Raw genomic sequence first — 10,903 nt, 5'->3', positions numbered from 1 at the left:
GGGGGGGGGGGGGGGGGGGCAACATGTAGCCTCCACTCAGAGAGACACAGAGAGGCCCGGGACGATGGGGTTCAAACCTGGGAAACAGTTTTTATTTCTTAAAGCCCCCAGTATACGAACATACAGGACTCTGCTGATAGTGGACTCCACGTTTGGGCTGAGCCTTTGATTTTACACCATAGCAGAGGAAAGATTAAGGTGGATCTGTGAAGTTATTGTCAATTTTAAGGTGGTTTATCTCCTAAATACCAACAGTCCATTGATCACCCCGGCTGTTTATTGTTTAGTATTTTTTGTATCCTTGTATATTTTGTATCTCTTCACTTTCTCTATATTCATATATCTCTATCAAGGCAAATTCCTCATATGTGACAATACCTGATTCTGGTTCTGAGCCTGCTTTTGCACCTTAATTCATAAATAGGAGTTTCCTGCTCATTTTAACTTTATAACCTCACAATCCCAGAATATATTCCAGGTCCTGTTAAATATCTGATCATAAACACTAACCCTGATAACTGCTAAAACTTTAATGGTGATTAATCAGCAGTAAGGGGAAAGTCACAGTAAGTGAACCTTTTCCTGTGATCTCGTCACTGTTAGATGCCACAGCAGCAGCCTGTGGTGGAGGTGGGGCTGAAGGGGTAGATGGGGGGTGGGGGATGAAAAGGGAAATTTCCAAATTTCATAGAATTTTTGATTTGATTTTGCTTTGAGGAAACGGAGTTTCAGTTTCTGTCCTTCCAGGATGAAGCTTTATTTAAGCCACAAGATGTCACAGACACTCATCAGAACCACAGCCATCAGCCAGAGGGAGAACCAGATTGGCAGAGACCAGAACCTCCAGGACTTACAGATCGGCAGAGACCAGAACGTCCAGAACTTACAGATCAGCAGAGACCAGAACCTCCAGGACTTACAGATCGGCAGAGACCAGAACCTCCAGGACTTACAGAACCTGCAGGACGTCCAGCAGAGACGCGCCGTCGCTCGCAGTGAGTTTCTTTCACCTCTTCGTGTTTCATTCTCGGATTAACATCAGACGTTCAGTTTGAATCTGCTGAGACTATGTTCAGAGCGGTAAACAAACAAACAAACAAACGTGTTGATGACAAAAAGATTCTGGAGCAAAGCTGCAGACGTTTCTGTTCAGAATCAGAAAAAGATGTGATTTATTTTATATCTATAGATTTTATCAGTGTAGAATCTGAGGTTATAAATTAAGCTGCAGCTGATCGATCAGCTGATTAATCAGTCAGTGGTTTGACAGAAACTAAGAGAAGTTTCAGCTTCTCTCATGTTTCCCCTGAATGACTGTGATAACTAATGTCTGTTAGAAACGTTGAGCTTTGGACTGCTGGTTGTGAAGGAGTCACTTTGGGCTCTGGGAAACTGAGACAAACCAAACCATCAATAATAATCATCAATAATCATCAGCTGCAGTCTGAAACTGAACAGCTCAGAATGAGCTGCAGCAGCAACACCCTGCTGCACATTAATGAGGAGGAAGAAGAATCTGTAAGAGTACAACAGGTTACTGCTTTAGTACTTTAATACTGAGTATACTCACATACTTTAGTACTTTTACTGCAGTTGAGGTATTAGTACTTAAATGAATGCATGTAATCCTCGGTGAGCTGCAGCTCTGGACATTCTCGGTGTTGAACTTTAGGTTTGGAACGTCAGATGGAACCTGAACGCGGCGTCGAACACGCCGCGGTGATGCAGCTGAGCGTCATAGCGTCGAACGGTTTCCGCGTGGAGCGTTCTGGCGGCCAGAGGTGGAAGCGTCAGCTCAGAGACGAGATGAGGTTTCCTTCCAGCATCTCTGCTGTTTGTTGACTCACATCAGCTTCTCACTTTCACTCCTTCATTAATGCTGAAACTTTGAGACGTGGAGTCAGAAGCTGGCGTCTCAGTCCGGGCGCTGCTGGCAGGCGGCGCTGAAATGAAACTTAACTTTGTGTTTGTGGCGTCCCCGCGTGTTTCCAGCTCGGCTCTGACTCTCGGTCTTTCTGACCGCCGCCGCCGCTCTGGAAACCTGCTGATGGGAAATAATGTGGCGTTATTACAACAAGCAGTTTCCATCATCTGACTCATGGTTCGACCTGCGGCGTCGCCTGAAGGTCAGAGGTCATGTGACTCAGTGGGAAGCGTACGTCGGCCAGTGAAAATGCTAGTTTCACCCCTATGTTCAGCCGGTTATCACCACACAAACTCTGTGTAGTTATTAGTCACTACTGACGACGTGATTGGCCGAGCTCACTACAGGCCTGCAGCCACACACAGCGGCGTTTTGTCTCGTCTGTCAGACCATCTGATTGATCGCTGTCGGGATGAAAAGAGACAATCAACACAAACCTCAAGGTTTAGGGTTTGTGTTGTGGGGACCTGATTTATGTCCCCACCAGGAGGGCGAGTCCACACACGCTGCATTCACTAACCCCTAACCGTCAACCATCACAACTACCGGCCTGAAACCAAGTCTGGACCCTCAAACGGCCGTTTAAACTTGTGGGGTCTTGCAGTTTGGTCCCCACAAAGCTGTTGGACCCCACAAGTATAGTGGAATCCCGGTTTTTGGTTTGTTAATCCTTCTGTCAGTCAGGATGAACCCAGAACCTCCTCACTGACAGGACGGCGTACCTGGATGAACCCGCAGTGACTCACCTGGCGGCGTCCAGGTCTCTGCTGCTGTGGTTTGGATCAGACTCGTGGTTTGATGACTCAGACAAGCTGATGATTGGTCCTCACAGCAAGCCAATCAGCTGCTCTCTTTTCCAGGTACCTAAACTCACACAACACACCTGAAGCATCTCAGTCCAGCTCAGACCAGACCAGGACCGGGACCAGGACCAGAAGCCAAGATCACCTGAAGAACCAGGACCAGGACCCGCTTCAGGTAAAGGTTTTTAAGACTCGTCAGAATGTCTGCAGAATGTCTGCAGAACTCTGAACTAAAACTGAGGTCTGTTTCAGAACCTCTGGACCTAAAGACACAGAACCACCTGAAGAACCAGGACCAGCTGAAGATAACCTGAAACAAAACCACCCAGACCAGGACCACCGGAACCATGACGCTGTCTTCAGTCCTCCTCGTCCTCCTGCAGGTCTGCAGCCTCCAGCTCATGGTGGTTGGCATGCCAACCTGTTCTCTGCGGGGAGACCTGGTTTTGTCGGCCCACCACCTGCTCAGAGACCTGGTACGACCTGTCACGTGTTTATCTTACGTTTAGCTCACGTTTACTGTAGTTTAGCTTAACATGGCTAATGTTAGCTGGGTCAGCATCTTTCTATGTGTAGCTTAGCATTTTTATGTTAGCTGTGTGAGCATCTTTCTATGTGTAGCTTAGCATGGCTAATGTTAGCTAGGTCAGTGTCTTTTTATGTGTAGCTTAGCATGGCTAATGTTAGCTAGGTCAGTGTCTTTTTATGTGTAGCTTAGCATGGCTAATGTTAGCTAGGTCAGTTTCTTTCTATGTGTAGCTTAGGCTTAGTTGCTGATAAAGTTCCCGTCTGTCCTGTAGGCGGGGCCGTTTCCTCTCCACTGCATGGTGTACAACGCCAACATCTCCTTCCCAGGATCCGCCTTCCCTGCAGCAAAAGCCAATCACCCCCAGGTAACCCTCTAACCTCATCTGATCCTCTCAGCCAATCACAGAGCTGCTTGTTTTAAAACACTGACCTCTGATTGGTTCCCTGCAGTGCCGCCAAGCATTATGGGTGGTGTTTAAGTCACTGTGGGAGGCGGCGCAAATCTTCGAGGAGCATGAGTTACCTGTCGGAGAGGGCGGAGTCAGCTGGGACAATACGAAATTCGACAACTTCCAAAACCTGCAGGACCAACTGCTGGAGCAGGGAAGCTGTGTGAGTACCTGTCTGTCTCTCACCTGTCTGTCTCTCACCTGTCTGTCTGAACACCCGTCTGTCTCTCACCTGTCTGTCTGAACACCTGTCCGTCTGAACACCTGTCTGTCTCTCACCTGTCTGTCTGAACACCTGTCTGTCCCTCACCTAGTCTCTGGACTAGCTGGACTCATTTCAGGGTTTTGAGAGTCTGGGGGACTTGATCTGAGGTGCATCAGGAAGTTAAGTGCAGTTTTTTGCAGTTCTGGCAGTATTGTTCCAGGAGGTCTAGCTGCTGCTGAAGTCCTCCTTCTGTGGGTGACGGCACCAGGTCATCTGCATAAAACTTGACTTAAGAACTCCATGTTTGAGTTGGAGTCGTGGCGCTGTACCTTGGTACACCTGCACTGCTGATATTAAACAGTGTGAGACTCCGGCCCTTTTCTCCTCTGGGTAAAGAAATTGGAGTGTTTGTCACCAGTTTTAATGTTGCACTTGTTTTCCTGTGTTCGTGGATTTCATGGTGTCGTAGACCTTTGCTCCTATACCGTTGTAGGACTCCATCTGGCCAAACTGAATTAAATGCCTTTTTAAAGTCAACAGAACAGGCGAAGAGTGTTCCTTTTTTTGTTTGAGGTTTTTCAGAGAGGTAATGCACAGTAAACATGCGGTCGGTCGTGTGATATTTTTTAGGAATATCCTAAATCACTGCTCACACAGATCCCTCTGTGGATGTTGGGGTCACATTTCTCTCCACTCTGACGGACGGGAGACATTAAAACGGTGTTAAATCATTTGAGCTCTGCAGTTTTTAATTATTTCATTTGAAATGCTGTCAGCGCCTCATGCTTTGTATGTTTTTAGAGGTTTGATTTTCCAGATAAATTTTTCATGTGAGATTGGAAAATCCAGTGGGTTTTAGTCGTCTTAAACAGGGGTTTCAGGTTTGGGTTGAGTTTTTCTCTGATCAGATTGTGATTTGAATTTGTTTCTTTCGGTGGCACGTCTTCAGAAAGATCTACAAAACATCTTGAATGCATGTGGTTTGCTTGTGCTTTATTTATTCCACATATCCCAGAAGTCATTTTGGTCAGTGGAGTTTAAATATCTTCTAGTGTTTAGTAGGTGTAGTGTTTGTATAGTTTGAGGGCTTCATACCATCTCAGATCAAACCTGGGTCTTCAGGTTGACTTGACCGTTCCAAGTTCCTTTCTGATGGTTCTGCACTTCAGGTCAAAACATTTCTCTTTTTGTTTCTATTTCTTTGGGGTTTTTATTATTATTTTTTCCCCCCTGTCAGCATCAACAGCTGCCTCATAAAGGATGAGGTTCATATCACTCGCCACACTACCCACACCTTCTTTATTGGTGTCCTCTTGGTTTTGGAGGACACTGTCATGGTTGTTTCTGTGAGTGATAATTGGTGAGATGTACAAAGGAGTCTGGCCCAACACCTGATTATTCCCCTCTCTCTCCAGTTGTCCAGTGTCGATGGCTCAGCAGATTTATCTTCGTACTTCGGCAACGTGACCGCAGTTCTGCAACAGCAGGTAAGAAGCTGAAAGTAAAATGCAGTAAGAGTGGACTAAATGAATTATAAATCATTTATAAACTAATCATAAATAATAATAAATAACTAATACATAATAATAACAAATAACAACAATATATAACAATAACAATACAATAATGAATGATTAATAATAAATAATAATTAATGAATAAATCTGTGCAGACGGTGGAATATTCTGCCAGGCAGAGTCAGTTCCACCAATCACATGTTTAGGTTGAGGTATCAGATCTGTGTGCACCAATGAGAGCTAAGGGGGCGGGTCTTTCTGTGTGTCACTCAGGAAAGCGCTGCCTGTGGTTGGATGGCTCTGAGGAGAGATCTACTCGAGGTCCTAAAGATCGCCCTGCAGAAACACAAGACTTGCTTCACCTCCAGATAAGCCCTTTGATGTCTGAGACCACGCCCACTGAGGAGTACGACCACTGCTGCAATTAATAACAAAATCTATTTATTTATTGACCTATTTATCTATTTATTAATTTATTAAGGCCATATTTATATTGTGATACAATGTTTATATTTATATTTTATTTTTTACTGTAACTGTTTCCGTGTTTCTTTAAATTAAAGCATCAAAAAAGCTCTGATGGTTCAGATTACTGTAACACACACAACGTAACGTGCTGACTCAGCTGAGCAGTGAGCTCCTGTGTTTACCTGTCTGCAGGTGAATACCTTCGCAGTGAGTCATCGCTGCAGCGTCCTATTTATAGTGCAGCAGGTGACAGTGAACAGTCAGACTTTACAGACGTTTTACACAACTGACTCAGGACCTGTTCATCTGTGGGAGGAGAATCCCTCAGACCCACTGGGCCCTCACTCCTTCATGTACCTGCTACCTCAGCCAGGGTAAACTAATGAGACACAGATTCCAGTAAAGTTCAAAAGAACTCGAGTTTAGCTAAAATACATCTGAACTGGTCCCGGAAGCAGAACCCATCAAACTCTGTTTACATTGAGATGTCCTGTCTCATGGTCAGACCCACCTGCACCTCCACACATAATATATGTTCAAACACCAGTGTATTCTACTCTACAACACGCACACGATCATCACGCTGTTGGTTAACATTAACACAGACACTCCAAGTTCGTGTGCGGAGTCACATGACGACCTTCAGAGCTGCACTCTTCTTACCCGGGCCTCCTATGTTTATAAATCTAGTCTTTACTCTTATCGAGCCGCGGCCCAGGTGCTTTCAGCATTATGTTAGAATGCAGCAAGGTCACATTTGTTTGTGTTCTTGCAAAAATGTGAAGGCCGCAGCCTGATAGCATCAATGAAAGGCTGAGCAAGGAGACTGCACCTAAAGTGTCCTTAAAGTTAAACTTCTTAAACATTATCCTTAAAGGCGTCATTGATCAGTAAACATCTTAAACATTATCCTTAAAGTTATCATTGATCAGTAAACATCTTAAACATTATCCTTAAAGGCGTCATTGATCAGTAAACATCTTAAACATTATCCTTAAAGGCGTCATTGATCTGTAAACATCTTAAACATTATCCTTAAAGGCGTCATTGATCAGTAAACATCATTGATCAGTAAACATCTTAAACATTATCCTTAAAGGCGTCATTGATCAGTAAACATCTTAAACATTATCCTTAAAGGCGTCATTGATCAGTAAACATCTTAAACATTATCCTTAAAGGCGTCATTGATCAGTAAACATCATTGATCAGTAAACATCTTAAACATTATCCTTAAAGGCGTCATTGATCAGTAAACATCTTAAACATTATCCTTAAAGGCGTCATTGATCAGTAAACATCTTAAACATTATCCTTAAAGTTATCATTGATCAGTAAACATCTTAAACATTATCCTTAAATCTAACATAGTGGACTTCACCCTCTCTGCATTATATGGACCTGCCAGCGTTGTTGTTTTGTGGTCCGTTTCCACGGGAAGTGGAGTTTTGAAGTAATGTCTCCAACTAAAACATGAACATATATTTTAGGATGGGAATAATCAGTTTGGATCTGAAATAAACTGATCAAAATACGGCTTTCCAAAAAAAAAGTGGACTCTTGGCTCAACTTGGCCCATATGAGGGGTAAGATGAGCCACGTGGGGGTCTGGGACATCAGTGTCATCTCATCGTGCAAACTCAAACTCCAGGTCCCAACATTTAATTGCACTTAGATAGTGAAACAGTGCAGCTGTTTCATATGTTTCACTTTAAAGTCATCCTGTTGATCGTCCCCTGATGAATGGACTGCCAATTCTGTCCCTCTCCCACAGCTCTGTCCAAACCCACAGTAGGAGTTGAAGCCTGTCTGTCTATTAATGGAAGACAGACATGCTTCATTTCACATTGCAACATGACGTGATGGTTTCTGCTCTAAAATACATAATGTCACATCATTTCAGTGATGTAAAATTACATCAAAATGTCATCTTCCCCAGGTCTTTGGCTCAGATCACCCCGTCCTGCCATTTTAACAAACATCCAGCAGTTTAAGGCTAACGTCGTGCTAAAAGTGGAGCCTCAGATTGTGACTTTCTAAAGCTATAACACATGCACAAGATCTTCTCAGACCTGTCGGTAAATGTTCAGAAACAAGAATCAGGACTGCTGAACATCACAAAATCACTCTGAACAGCAAAAAACAGTTTTTTTAACCTTAAATGTGCTCATCACTTATTCCACGGGCGTCTCTCCACCACAGGGAGAGTGAAATGGTTAACTCTTCAAAAATGTGTGGTCACATGACTGATTTTGTCTTTGGCTGCTGAGAAACAAGGGGCTTCCCCACAGGCTCAAACACACCGCTCTAACCTACTTCCTTTTTTTTCTCCTTTAATAAATGAACCAAAAGACAGTTTGTTAGAATCCATTTACTCATTAATGTCTGAAATCTACCATTTGCACCACATTCACCTCCACAGCTTGAATGTGACCAGTTTTATTTAATATATTCTTCACACTTCAGCAGCCTTTTGGAATTTAGGTGAAATATCTTCAAGACTAAATAGGACTCAGCAAATAAATAATAATCTGAAGAACTCCACAGCTAATGAAACCGGTTCTCTGGATTAAAGAGTCTGACTTTCACTTTCCCTTCAGACACATTCAGACTGTAAACAGTGACTCAGGTTCGACCTGCATCTTTACGCTTGATTCACTCTGACTCACAGACCACAATTAATCCAGAAATAGCAGCGAGATGAAGCCTTCCTTCATCTCTTCTGCCGTCCTTTGTTATGAATCCAGTTGTGAGTCAGAACAAGGTGCTGAGCTGACGGCTGAACAGTCTTCAGCAGTAAATCAAACGGGCCTGAATAATCCTGTGCACGTCATGTCTACCGTGCACGTGCAGAAAATGCCGACAGGCTAAAAGCAGAACTAATACCAGCCTACCTGATGTTTTATGTTTAAATAAGAGATTAATTATCAGCAGGCTAGATAATGTCAGTGTTTAAAGTTGTGTTGAAATGGCCTGATTCAGAGTGTGGAGCCTCTCAGCTGGATCCATTCTGCTGTTTCAGGGGCAGGCAGCCCGGAGAGACCCGTCACACGAAGCCTTAGAGATGGTGGCGGCGGGAAACAGACTGGGAGTCGCCACAAAGTCAATACAGAGACGTGCAGAGTACAAGTGTACAAGTGTTATTTACACAGTGCAGAATACTTTAATAAAACTCTGTCAGCAGCATCGTCTTCCTGCTTTGACTGACTGATCAGAGCCAATCAGGAAGCCGAACGTGAGCATCATCGTTTCCACCTGTCAGCACCAACACGCCGCCCCTGACATTCGAACCAGAACGGGGTCAGTAGCAGTTTTCAGACTTTCAGAGAGGCAGAAACGTAGCAGAAGACGTAAGCGTGTGGATGGATGCATCATCATCATCCTCACTCTGCTCAAGACTCACCTGGACCATGATGGAGAAGGTCTTGTTTAGTTAAAGCACTGGGCACCTTATGCAGATCCTTCTTTTGCTTTACTACCTGCAGGGGGGCGGGGCTTCATGGCCGTGGCAGCGATCGGTGCTGTTCTGCTTTTTGCAGCCTGTCCACAGCTCTGGGGGAAAAGTGAGCAAAGGACCACATGAGAGGTTCTGGACCACAGATGATGTGAAACCACAGAGCTTCTGCAGGACGTGACGTCAGCCAGGAATAAAGAAAGTCACTTTGCACAAGTCAGCTGACACATTCTGTCAAACTACAAGAAGCTGCAGTCGGAGTTAAAGAAGCGGGGGAAGGTCGAGCTTTGAACTGTAATCAATGTTTTAATAACTCACTTCAACGCTGAGCTGCCAATTAAGAAGTGGCCCTGAGTCACAACGAACTGAAATGGGCCCTGAAGCTTCCTCGCAGTTGGTGAGTCAGCTGACTCAGAGTCTTCCCGTCATTCTGGATCTGGTCTCTCAGGGTGGTGATGTTGTGCAAGACTGCACAGGTTCTGGTGACGTCACAGGTCCTGTCAGGAGAAACCCTCAGGCTGAAGTCCTTCTCTGTTCGGTCCCCGGTTTACGTGGGCATGGTTGAAGGTCGTCTCCGCTCCTGTTACTGGTTCAGGGAGGACTGATTATCTTCAGTGTTCTTGTTGGAGGCTGATTCTCTATTCTGTATTTTATGGGCTTCTTTTATGTGTATATGATTAAGATGTTAAGGTACAGCTGCACATAAAAGGAGCCAGCGGCGAGAGAAGGGGAATAATATTAGTTATTATAAAAGAATTTAATTTAAAGATTAATCTACAAGTTTAGTGTGAGTTTAGCCCAAAGTCACTATCATGCCCCTCAGAGACTTTGCAGTAGATTGGGCGTATTCAGTAGTGATGGTACTCGGACTGAGTCACCAAATCTCGTTCATTAAAATGAACTAATCTTTTTTTGTGTGTCATTTGGTTCATTTGAACTAGGCTGGTTATTGCGGCGCTGCAGCCCTCTAGTGGGCGATTAAAAAACAGCACAGTTCTCAAACACTGAAAGCTGCCTGGTTTCATTTAACTGACAAAGTATAATTCACAAATTCACCTCTTGATCTTTCTCTATCATGGTTCTATAAAGCCCCATGGAGCCACAACCAAATTCAAACCATCAAAAAACCACAGAAATATGTTGTCAATATTCAATTAAGCCACTCCTCCGGCTAAATCCGTCCATTTTCACAGTCTTTCCTGAGTTTACAACCAGACCAGCCATCTATATATATATAATTATAATTATATCTCCAAAGTGCTCATTCATACAGCAGCCTAACGCCTATCCATGAGTACCATCTATATATTAACATCAGAGTTACAGGGAATATATTGAAGTAATAAGCTTAATAAAATTGAACCAGTTTAATAATAATCTCAAACACTGCAGGTTGTTCACCAGTGTGTGGAACAACAGCACGGCTCTGCTGATAAATAAAAAGGAGAAGTTACATTACCGGATCAGCTGTTAGCTGTAAACACACCACAGGGCTAACGCTAACGCTGCTATGCGGCTGTGTTTTAACGTTTTAATGACCGGGTCTGTTTGTTTT

At 44.0% G+C, this 10,903-nt stretch overlaps 1 long non-coding RNA gene across 2 annotated transcripts; it reads right to left on the bottom strand.

The window, feature by feature from the left end:
* Window positions 1-1,540: 1,540 nt before the first annotated feature.
* On the bottom strand, window positions 1,541-10,445 carry LOC123965146. 2 transcript variants are annotated; one of them, XR_006823633.1, is made up of 5 exons: window positions 9,667-10,445; window positions 9,298-9,446; window positions 3,686-5,404; window positions 2,671-3,594; window positions 1,541-2,044 (listed from the first exon to the last, which is right to left on the bottom strand). It is a non-coding gene; the product is annotated as an uncharacterized LOC123965146 (long non-coding RNA). The 2 variants fall into 2 exon arrangements; XR_006823630.1 differs by having other exon boundaries at window positions 1,541-3,594.
* Between the last annotated feature and the right edge of the window lie 458 nt (window positions 10,446-10,903).

Source organism: Micropterus dolomieu, linkage group LG02 (assembly GCF_021292245.1).
Source record: "Micropterus dolomieu isolate WLL.071019.BEF.003 ecotype Adirondacks linkage group LG02, ASM2129224v1, whole genome shotgun sequence".
Classification (NCBI taxonomy): domain Eukaryota; kingdom Metazoa; phylum Chordata; class Actinopteri; order Centrarchiformes; family Centrarchidae; genus Micropterus; species Micropterus dolomieu.
Note: the sequence above shows the minus strand (reverse complement) of the source record. Positions and strands in the feature narration are given on the sequence as shown.